This window comes from Rhinoderma darwinii, chromosome 8 (assembly GCF_050947455.1).
Source record: "Rhinoderma darwinii isolate aRhiDar2 chromosome 8, aRhiDar2.hap1, whole genome shotgun sequence".
Lineage (NCBI taxonomy): Eukaryota > Metazoa > Chordata > Amphibia > Anura > Rhinodermatidae > Rhinoderma > Rhinoderma darwinii.
Window position 1 is genome coordinate 65,827,158 of NC_134694.1, and position 12,186 is coordinate 65,839,343.

General features: G+C 42.0%; 1 long non-coding RNA gene across 1 annotated transcript in view; it reads left to right on the plus strand.

Annotated features, from left to right (window-relative positions):
* The window catches only part of LOC142658692 (uncharacterized), a 48,935-nt gene extending 37,367 nt beyond the window's left edge, over positions 1 to 11,568 (plus strand). Inside the window, exons 3-6 of the long non-coding RNA XR_012850155.1 lie at positions 3,182 to 3,224; positions 7,519 to 7,660; positions 8,163 to 8,303; positions 10,735 to 11,568. This is a non-coding gene — a long non-coding RNA (uncharacterized LOC142658692). The remainder of the gene's footprint in view (positions 1 to 3,181; positions 3,225 to 7,518; positions 7,661 to 8,162; positions 8,304 to 10,734) is intronic.
* The last annotated feature ends 618 nt before the right edge of the window (positions 11,569 to 12,186 follow it).

The following is a 12,186-nucleotide window of genomic DNA, read 5'->3' on the forward strand; positions in this document are numbered from 1 at the left end:
TTGACGAGGCTGTATTTTTACGCGTCGTCGTTTGACAGCTGTCAAACGACGACGCGTAAATGACAGGTTGTCTGCACAGTACGTCGGCAAACCCATTCAAATGAATGGGCAGATGTTTGCCGACGTATTGTAGCCCTATTTTCAGACGTAAAACGAGGCATAATACGCCTCGTTTACGTCTGAAAATAGGTTGTGTGAACCCAGCCTAACTTAGATGTCAGCTGCAGTTTTTTTGGGCAGGTGACCTGTTCCCTTTAAGGAACAATATAAAGATTTGCTTAACATTAAAAAAATATTAATCAGAGTCCCTTGCCACTTTCTCACTTTTTAGCATTGAATTTTAGCATCCATCTCTATAACCCTTCCTCTTATCAGGGAGCACAAATCATCAGCATTTGCCATAGTCACCTTCTAGACTTAGATCTTTTGAGTGGCTTTCTTTCAGTAAAGATATCTTTCTTCAGGAAGGGTTTGTCCATTCCCTTCTCGACATCATGGGGAGCGATAGATGTGACCTTGGTCAGTCTAGTTATTTTGTTACCACCATTTATTAGATTGCTGACAAGCTATTTGAATGGTTCATAATATAATTTAAACAATCTTCTGCACCTGGACTATGTTGTGGGGGAAGATCACCTCCTTTATAAATGATCCAGAGCTGTTTCTTACGGCATGGATTCCAGACAGATCTCAATGAGAAGTCCTTGGAAGTGTGAGGGTATGTTCACACACACTAATTACGGATGTAAATCGGGCGTATTAACCAACGAATTACGTCCGAAATTACGGCTTGAATGCGTTCACAAACATCTGCCCATTGAAAGCAATGGGCTGACGTTTGTCTGTTCACACGATAAGACGGCGCGTAAATAGACGCCCGCGTAAAAGAAGTGACCTGTCACTTCTTGGGGCGTAATTGGAGCCGTTATTCATTGACTCCAATGAAAAGCAGCGCCAATTACGTCCGTAATGGACGCAGCCTTCAAGCGCCTGCACATGCCGTTACGGCTGAAATGACGGGGCTGTTTTCTCCTGAAAACAGCCCCGTAATTTCAGCCGTTACGGACGCTGCCGTGCGAACATACCCTAATTCCCAGTCATCAACACTTGTTTGGTTTATGATTCTCTGAGCAACAGCTCATCAGAAGTTCCTCCAAAGCCTTTAAGATTCTTTGACTGAACGTTAAACACCTTTTCTTCTGTCTGGAATCTTATTCTTCAAACAGCTCCCAAACCCTCCATTTAAACCTTTGACAGAAGTAAAAAAAAACAACTAATTTTTTTTATGGCCACTGCCTTAGCCAACAGGCTGAGGGTATGTTCACACGTTGTGTTTCCAGGCATATTTCGGGGTCTAAACACCTCGAAATACGCCTTGAAAATCACTAGTGAAATGCCTACACACAGCTTCCCATTGAAATCAATGGGAAATACAGCGTTTAGTTCAGACGAGGCGTATTTTTACGCCGCTGTTTTAAAAAACGGCACATAAAAAGACGCTCCGTCAAAAGAAGGAGCATGTCACTTCTTGAGCCGTTTTTGACGGACATTTTTCCCATTGACTTCAATGGGAGGCGTAAAAAGACGTTGCCAATCGTTGGGCAAACATTGGGTGCATTTTTTGAGTCGTTTTCGCCTCAAAATACGCTTTGAAAAACGCCTCTGCTTTGGAAACACTCCCAAATCGGTGTTACCAAAGGGGTGTTGCCAAAGCAGCAATTTTCTTTGGTATTTTATTAATCTGGCATACTGCCATTTGGCAAATTAAAGTTAAGGAGCTTCCCAATGGCACCCAGAACATACAGGAGGATGAACATAGATGTGGATGCACTGATCTCCGAGGTAAGGACCACATTAATCAAATTATGTTTTTTAAATTTGTGTATTGATGGTTTTTTTTTTCGCCAAACATTGTTATATTTCATTTTTACACACTATTTGAAGGTACAACATGTGCCTAGCCAGGGGCGTAGCTAGGGGTGGGCAGCGCCACCTCCTCCTGCACTATAATTGCACCTGCGTCTATAAGACACAGGTACAATTAGAAGCAATGAATGGCCGGGTACATTCCGTGCCCGGCCATTCAGCTCTTTTCTACGAGTGAAGCGGTATCGGGCTTCCGTCGTTGAAAGGCGCTGCCTGACAGGGAAAGTCATTCTGCCCAGCCAATCAGCGTCTTTCATAGATGCTTCGTTCAACCCCGGGAGACCTGCGCAGAAGAGAGCAGGTCTCCATTGCTGCCGGCCAGCGTGGGAGCAGGATTAAGGTGAGTTTGAATAGCTTGTTATTTTATTGTAATAAAAAAGTGTGTGGCTTTATCTACTGGGGGGGCTTTATCTACAAGGGGGGCTTTATCTACGGGGTTGGCTTTATCTACAGGGGGGCGGCTTTATCTACAAGGGGGCTTTATCTATGTGGGGAGGCTCTGTCTACAGGGGGGCTATATACCGGGGTGGGCTATCTATGGAGCACTATATACAGGGGTGGGCTATATCTACAGGGGGCTAAATACAGGGGTGGTCTATCTGTGGAGCACTATATACAGGGGTGGAGTATATGTGGAGCACTATATACAGGGGTGGACTATATGTGGGGCACTACACAGGGGTGGGCTATATCTACAGGGGGCTATATACAGGGATGGGCTATCTGTGGAGCACTATAGGGGGAGCTATTTGTGGGACACTATATACAGGGGTGAGCTATAGGGGCACTATCTACAGGGGGCTCTATGTGTGTGTGTGTGTGTGAGACACAGTGTATGGTGCTATTATAATTAGAGGTGCAGTGTATGGTGCTATTATATTTAGGGGCGTAGTGTGTGGTATAATGAGAACTTTATCTTTATTTATAGGTGTAGAAATGTTGGAAAAGTGAGAAGCTGAAGACATCTGAGCGGCAAACTGCAGAAATTGGCTGTGATCGGGAGTCATTGATTGGTAGGGAAAACAAACACGCCGAGGGGAAAGGAGATGTCAGGAAAGAGGTTGGGGGGGGCGCCAAACTGAATCTTTGCCCCGGGTGCTGGAGAACCTAGCTACGCCTCTGTGCAAAGCCACTTATTAATGTGTTCATGTAGGGTCTGTGGAGTCAACTTAAACTTTATATGCCTCAGTGATATTTATTAATGTGCCCTAAGCAAACATTTTACTAACAAACAGTTTAAATTTGGTATTTACAGATGCCATTAGCCACCCTCAGAGCGCACGGCCTATGTGTACCAGGTAACTGTACAATCCTTATTAGCGGTCTTCATTTCCAGAGCTTGTTTAAGTTTTTATTTTGTTTGCAGCATTCACTTAGTTGAAATGCCACTTAAATGGCCATGCACACTCATTTTAACCCCTTTAGGACACAGCCTGTTTTGGCCTTGTGGACACAGCCTATTTTTTCAAATCTGACATGTGTCACTTTATGTGGTAATAACTCCGGAATGCTTTTACCTATCCAAGCGATTCTGAGATTGTTTTCTCGTGACATATTGTACTTTATGTTAGTGAAAAAATTTGGTCGATAAATTCAATAATTATTTGTGAAAAACTTCAAATTTTAGCAAAAATTTGCAAAAATTAGCATTTTTCTAAATTTAAATGTATTTGCTTGTGAAACAGATAGTAATACCACACAAAATAGTTACTAGTTAACATCCCCTATATGTCTACTTTATGTTTGCATCATTTTTTTTCACGTACTTTTATTTTTCTAGGACTTTACGAGGCTTAGAACTTTAGCAGCAATTTCTCATATTTTCAATAACATTTCAAAAGGCTATTTTTTCAGGGACCAGTTCAGTTCTGAAGTGGCTTTGAGGGCCTTATATATTAGAAAGTCCCCATAAATCACCCCATTTTGAAAACTGCACCCCTCAAGGTATTCAAAACCACATTCAGAAAATATTTTAACCCTTTAGGCGTTTCACAGGAATTAAGGCAAAGTAGAGGTGAAATTTACAAATTTCATTTTTTTTGCCGAAATTCATTTGTAATAAAAAAAAATCTGTAACACAGAAGGTTTTACCAGGGAAACGCAACTCAATATTTATTGCCCAGATTCTGCAGATTTTAGAAATATCCAACATGTGGCCCTAGTGTCCTAATGGACTGAAACACAGGCCTCAGAAGCAAAGGAGCAGCTAGTCGATTTCGGGGCCTCCTTTTTTTAGGAATATATTTTAGGCACCATGTCAGGTTTGAGGCGGTCTTGTGGTACCTAAACAGCCGAAACCCCTCCAAAGTGACCCCATTTTGGAAACTACACCCCTCAAGGCATTTTTCTAGGGGTATAGATAGCATATTGACCCCACAGTTTTTTTGCAGAATTTAGTGGAATTAGTCTGTGAAGATGAAAATCACCTATTTTTCTGTGGAAACATAGAATTTTTTCATTTTTACAAGGAATAAAGGAGAAAAAGCACCCCAAAATTTGTAAAGCAATTTCTCCCGATTACGGCAATACCCCATATGTGGTCGTAAACTGATGTTTGGACCCACAGCAGGGCTCAGAAGGAAGGGAGCGCCTTTTGGATTTTGGAGTGCAGACTTTGCTGGATTGGTTTTCAGTGCCATGTCGGGTTTGCAACGCCCCGGAGGGACCAAAACAGTGGAAACCCGCCAAAAGTGACCCCATTTTGGAATCTACACCCCTCAAGGAATTTTTCTAGTGGTATAGTGAGCATTTTGGCCCCTCAGGATCTTTTTTAGAGCTAGGGTGACCAAAAAACAGCGATTTTGGCGCTTTAAATTCTTTATTTATTACAGCGTTCACCGTGCGCAATAAATTACGTTTTAATTTATTCTGCCGGTCGGTACGATTACGCCGATACCATATGTGTATAGTTTTTTTTACGTTTTGCAGCGTTTGCACAATAAAATTAAGTTTCTATAAAATAATTTATTTTCTGGGACACGCTATTCTGAGCCGTAACTTTTTTATTTTTTCGTCAAAAAAGCTGTGGGAGGTCTTGTTTTTTGCGGGACGGGTTGTAGTTTTTATACGTACCATTTTGGGGTAAATGCGACTTTTTGATCACTTTTTATTCTATATCTTGGGAGGGGTGGTGACCAAAAAATAGCGATGCTGACAGTTTTCCGTTTATTTTGTTTGCGGCGTTCACCGTGCGGAAAAATTAACATTATAGTTTCATAGATTGGGTCGTTACGAACGCGGCGATACCAAATATGTGTACTTTTTTTTTAACGTTTTCATCTTTTCCCTATAATAAATGACTTATTATAGGAAAACAAAACCTTTTATTTTTACACTTTTATAAAACATTTTTATTAACTTTTTTTTACTTTTTACACTTTATATTTTTGTTTATTAACTTTTCTTTTACTTTTTACACTTTATTTTTTTTGACCAGCAGCTCTGATCGCTGCTAGAATACATTACACTACCTAGGTAGTGTAACGTATTCCAACTGTCAGTGTGACGTCACAGTCACTCTGACAGTTGGTCTACGAGGATCAGCAGAGGCTGATCCTCATAGGCTGACATACATGGCAGACCTGGGGGCCGTTGTCTGGCCCCCGGGTGCCATCACAAGCATCAGAAGCCCCCACGATTGCATGGGGGCTGCTGATGCGCTACAAACCCGCTACATGCGGAGATCGCAATCGAGCCCCGCATGTAACGGGTTAATTGCCGAAATCAGCGGCGATGAGCCGCTGATCGGCAACACTGGAGAGTGTCGGCAGTCGGGGACAGCTGATCTCCAAGTTCCCGACGCACACTGTCGCCGACAGTGTGCATCGGGAACGGCACAGTGACTTTCTGTCACTCTGACAGGAAGCCTATCAGGACCAGCTGAAGGTTGGTCCTGATGGGCTTCTGTCCATGGCAGACCCGGAAGCCATTGTTTGGCTTCCGTTTGCCATACTAACTATCGGCAGACCCCGCGATTTCGGACGGGGGTCTGCCGATATGTTAGAAACCCCTAAAATTCGGCGATTGCACCTGATCGCCGAATTTAAGGGGTTAATGCGCCGAAATCAGCGGCAAAGGACCGCTGGTCGGCAAGAGGGGAGTGTCAGCTGTCGGCGACAGCTGACCTCCTGGTTCCCGGTGCACACTGTCGCCGACAGTGTGCACCGGGATTAACTCAGTAACTGTACGTCCTCGTGCGGGAAGTAACTTCCCGCAACGACGGACAGTTACGTCCTGGTGCGGGTAGGGGTTAATAATATCACAACTATTTATTTTCATTGTTTTTCTATAAATTTAATTACTAAACGTTAGTGTATGTGCATTTCTCTGTTTGTTATTAGCATTCCTTTCCTTTGAAAAACGCAACAAACTTGTTCCTTAGTTAATACCATGAACAACACCAGCAGCCGACATTACGCATTGTTTTAATATGCAAAAATCAAGTTGTATGTGGTTGTGGCGTAAATAATAGCTTTGCATGTTGCGCTATGGTTTTGTATTGTTATTTGACATAGGCCAATAACAAGGCCAGAGGGACAACAATGCCCTTTTTTGTGTGTTTTTGGGTTAGGACTGTAAGCATATATAGAACCCTCTGGACAAATTGTAGTGTAGGAATACCAATAAAACAACCGACACATAATTCTTTTAAATGTGGGGTTGACCCGGGGGTCGGCCACAGCTTTATTTTTTTTACTAAATAATTTAAATAACTTTTATTAACAAAATCAATGACCTAAAAGATGAGGTCAACAAAACCTTCTTTTTTTGTTTTTGTTTTTTACAAACTTCCACATATACAAAATATAAAGTTATCTTACTTAGTTTTTGTTTTATTTATATAAGGATATGTGCACAAGCAAAATCAAAAAGTCTGAAAATATGGAGATGTTTTCGGGGGAAAACAGCTCCTGATTTTCAGAAGTTTTTTAAGCCACTCGCGTTATTCGCGTAGTTTTTTACGGCCGTTTTTGGAGTTGTTTTTCTATAGAGTCAATGAAAAACTGCTCCAAAAACGGCTCAAGAAGTGAAATGCACTTCTTTTTCGCAGCCGTTTTTCAAAATGGCCGCGTAAAAAAGTGGCCCGTCGGAAGAGAACGCCATCTTTCACATTGAAATCAATGGGCAGATGTTTGGAGGCGCTCTGCTTCCAATTTACCGGCCGTTTTTCAGCCGTTTACGGACGGAAAAACGTCTGAAAATAAGCTGTGTGAACATACCCTAAAGGTAACACATAACAATTGACCATCACCATATATAGGAAATAAAAACCTACACCACCATCACCGCAAGATACCACAATAACAGGAGAGGGAGGGAGAAGATCCAAAGGTCAAAGAGGAAGTCTGAGGGGGGAGGATGATTTTATATGCTCTCCCCTATTAACATAATCACCCCTCTCTGTAACCCAATACGCTGCTAAAAAGCCCAGGAGTTAGGATGGGACAGAGAAAGGGCTGGTAGGGGGATCAGAGCTGCATCACCTGCCTACTCTACAGAAACTGAATTAACCCCTTGTTGGTAACAGTCCCTGTCACAGTGGCTATACGCCTGTGTGTCTTTAATTTATTTATTTTTGTTTGTTTTTTACAGGTGCAGGCCCACCCCATTCTCTGGAACAAAGGTGTGTCCGGGTACAGAAACCGTGCGCTCCGTCAGGATTCCTGGGAAGAAATATGCTTGGCGCTGTACCCAGACTGGGCGAACCGCACACAACAGGAGCAGGGGGATATTGGTGAGTTTTTTGTAAAGTTCTAATAGTTTTTTTTAACAGATTTTTAAGATGCACAATAGCCAAAATAATGCGTGTTAGGGAAAAAACATGTTTTTGTGAGGACAGTATAGAACGCCTCTGAGGAGCATGCCAAATGTTACATGCATACACACGCATAAGGCTTTGTTCACATCTGCGCCAGGGTCCCGTTCCGACGTTCCATCAGAACGGGACCGTGACTGACACAAACGGAAACCAAAGGAAACCAAAAGATTTCAATGGTGAGGGATCCAGTGGCAATGGTTTCCGTTTGTTTCCGTTTGTCTCCGTTGTGTAAGGGTTCCGTCGTTTTGACGGAATCAATAGCGTAGTCGGAACGGAACCCTAGCGCAGTTGTGTACAAACCCTAAATTAGCTATTTTCTGTGTTTGTATGTCACATTTGGTAATTGTCAATACACCGCTAAAGAAAACACGGATATTGAAATGTAATTTTAACTTATTCAAATACTTTTAATTGACAGAGAAAGATCTACAGAATCAGTGGAAGAGTGTACGGGACCGTGTCCAGAGGCATTTGAAAAAGGCAGAAAGGAGTGGGTCCTCTCCCTCCCAAAGTTCACCATGTCCGTACCATCAGCAGCTGCTCCTACCCAACAGGGCCAGTAAGTTATTTTTTAGGCTGTGTTCACATCAACGTTCTTTTTCCGTTGAGGGGTTCCCTTAACTGAAAGACAACGCTGATGTGAGCAGGCCCTTAACCCGTTGGTGACCGCCAATACGCCTTTTAACGGCGGCCACTAACGGGCTTTATTCTGATGCATATGCCTTTTTACGGCACTGCATCAGGATAATGTAAACAGAGCAGGGAGTGTCAAATCTCCCTGCTCTCAGCTGCTAGAGGCAGCTGAGGGCTGGGAGCGTCCCTGCTCTGCCGTGAGATCAATATTAGTATCGATCTCACCCGTTTAACCCTTCAGATGCGGTGCGCAATAGCGAGCATCGCATCTGAGTGGTTTTGGAGAGAGGGAGGGAGCTCCCTCTCTCTCCCACCGACACCCGGCGATACGATCGCCGAGTGTCTGTGTCTCTAATGGCAGCCGGGGTCCTAATAAAGGCCCCCAGGTCTGCCTGGAGCGACTGCCTGCTAGATCATGCCGCAGGCATGACCTAGCAGATGCCTGTCCGTTTTAAACGGACAGGCAGTAATACACTGCAATACAAAAGTATTGCAGTGTATTACAATAGCGATCGGAGAATCGCATATTATAGTCCCCTAGTGGGACTAGTAAAGAAGTAAAAAAAAAATTTAATAAAGTTAATGAAAAAAAAAAATTTGAAAAAAATGAAAAACCCAGCTTTTTCCCTTACACAATGCTTTACTATTAAAAAACCAAAATAAAGTAAAAAAGTTACACATATTTGGTATCGCCGCGTCCGTAACGACCCCGACTATAAATCTATAACATTATTTAACCCGCACGGTGAACACCGTAAAAAAATTAATAAAAAACTATGGAAAAATTGCTGTTTTCTGTGAATCCTGACTTTACAAAAATGTTATAAAAAGTGATCAAAAAGTCGCATCTACTCAAAAATGGTACCAATAAAAACTACAAGTCTTCCCGCAAAAAAAAAGCCCTCATACAACCGCATCGGCGAAAAAATGAAAACGTTACGGCTCTTCAAATATGGAGACACAAAAACAAATAATTTTAAAAAAAAAGTGTTTTTACTGTGTAAAAGTAGTAAAACATACAAAAACTATACAAATTTGGTATCGTTGCAATCGTAACAACCCGCTGAATAAAGTTATGGTGTTATTTATATCACACGGTAAACGCCGTTGATTTAAGACGCGAAAAAGAGTGGCGAAATTTCAGGTTTTTTTCTATTCCCCCCCCAAAAAAAGTTAAGAAAAGTTAATCAATAAATAATATGTCCCCCAAAATGGTGCTATTAAAAAGTACAACTTGTCCCGCAAAAAACAAGACCTTATATTGCTATGTCGACGCAAAAATAAAAGAGTTATAGCTCTTGGAATGCGACGATGGAAAAACGTAAAAAATGGCTTGTCATTAAGGTCTAAAATAGGCTGGTCATTAAGGGGTTAATGGTAAACTTAATTTTTCTGGCCTCTTCACAACATGCGCTGTGTGTATGTATATGTATATATATATATATATATATATATATAAAGTGAAAAAAAATGTATTCACCCATATGGCAAAGTGCGACGTTTCAGCCCCAGCATGTTGTGAAGAGGCCAGGAAAATTAATGTCACACTTTGCCATATGGGTGAATATTTTTTTTTTTCACTTTGATACTATGATGTGGAGTGCTGCCTATTCTTTGGATTTCTAAATTTTGGGACCGGAGGTCGTGGCCCTGAGGCTTGCACACACAATCCTTCCAAAATGGAATTAATCTCCTCCTTGGTGCTGCTCTTCTTTGTATTTTTCTTTTTAGACAGATGATAGATAGATAGATAGATAGATAGATAGATAGATAGATAGATAGATAGATAGATAGATAGATAGATAGATAGATAGATAGCTATGTTTTTCATACGCTCATTTATCCACCTAAATGCCATGGTCAATAATAACCAAGTGGTTTGAAGCAGGAGGTATTCCCCCTGTAACATTGAAAGCACACCCCACCAATGCAAATCCAGGTTTACAATGGTTATCATGGTTATCATGGCTGCCATCTTTGTTCCCCTATGCCTATGGTGGGCATTCATAGTAGACTTTCAATATAATAATATTCTGCAATTCATTAGTATTGCATTATATCATGGAAGCACTGTATCATTTTGTTCCGTACGGAACAGCAGTTCCGTGGGGAGGCAGGAACTCCTAGCATCATAAAAAATCTGATGCGAGGAGTCACGTTCACCTCTACCGTGGTTAGGCCGGGAAATGGGGCTGACACTCGGACCGTTTTTCACAGCCCAAACTAGGTCGTGTGCAAGGTGTGTTCGAAAGGATTAAACATTTGTACAAAAACAAAAATGTCAGTAAAGAAAAGGGATGAAAGTGATGTTATTGTTAAAAACTGGGCCATAATAGTTATTTTCTGGATTCCCATAGATCATCAGGCAATGTACTACAGTGTAGGGCTGAGTGCCCTGATGATCAAGAGGAACAGCAGCAGAGGGAGAGGGAACCCACTCCAAGAGCATCTGATGCTGGCCATCTGGAAACAGAGGGGGAATGTGAAGATCTGCCGGGGCCTTCATGGGCGGCCACACCACCAGAGGGGGAAGATGAAGAAGCAGCAGCTTCTACATCTGTAACAGCTGCTGCCGCCCCTTCACCTGTGGTCACCCTAACATCATGTCCCGTCCCCCCCGTACATCATCCACCCGAGGAGGGACTCTGAGAACCCTCCGGACATTGGACAGACAGCTCGAGGTCGAGTCAGAGGCCATCTCCTTTATCCGGAGGGTCGACGGCAATGATGAATGTGATTATTTTGGATATGGGATTGCATCTCTCTGCCGCCACATGCTATCCGAACAAAGACATAATTTAATGTCATACATTCACGCAGCGGTGACAGTCTCCGAGCCAGCTCACCCCCTGCCCGAAATCAGAGATTTCAAATAATCTCTGGACGGTCACTGGCCATAGGGAGGCTCCTTCCCAAAACTTCATTCGCCTTTCCTAACATTTACCCTTCTCCCTCCCATTCCATGACCTCTGCTAGTGCACAGTTTTATAATAATTTTTACCCTTACCCACCCTCCCAATACACCAGCAGTGGCTATCCCCAAAGTTATCCCCCTGGCTCCACCCAAGATTCTCCTGCCCGTTTTACCCAATTTTGATTTTATTTTTAGTCTGGGTGGTGGTGTTGTGTATAAAACATGTATATATTGTAATATAAGTTTAAAATCAGGGGTGGTATTATCTATATGTTGATTGGGAGGGGGTGGGGAATGGAATCTAAAATTAAATTATTTTATTTGTTTAAACATTTTGTAATCAGTAAAAAGATTTTATTTTGATTTACCATAATAACGTGTTTTTGTGTTATTTTTCAAGTTTTCTACTATTGAAAATCTAAAATGTCGTTTTTATATAAAAAACAAAAACAAAAAAACACAACACTAAATTAAAACTGTTTTCATATTATTAACATTTAAACAACCACACAATCAAAAAATTAAGCATGTTCAAAATTTTTATGTCAAAGGATAACAATTCACCACATATTGGTGTTTGGAAGGGGTGAAGGAAATACACTCCTCAATCAACAACAAAAAATTTGCCTTTGGACTATGGCAAGTCCACAGGCAAATAGAACTGACAAGAACTGATAGACACGACATGGCAGCCAGTAATCTTCCTTCAAATTTCTTACAGTGTTTAACTCCTGGATCGGCAGCTGATCAGTCTGGCTGGAATAGTGCCAGGGCACTGCACCTTCAGGACTTATAAAGTAGTCCGTGAAGGCATCTCTCACCTGTACTCCACGGTTAGATGGCCTACCAAAGCCCCAGTTAATGCATTGGTCACACAAAGCTGTCTGTGTCTCAA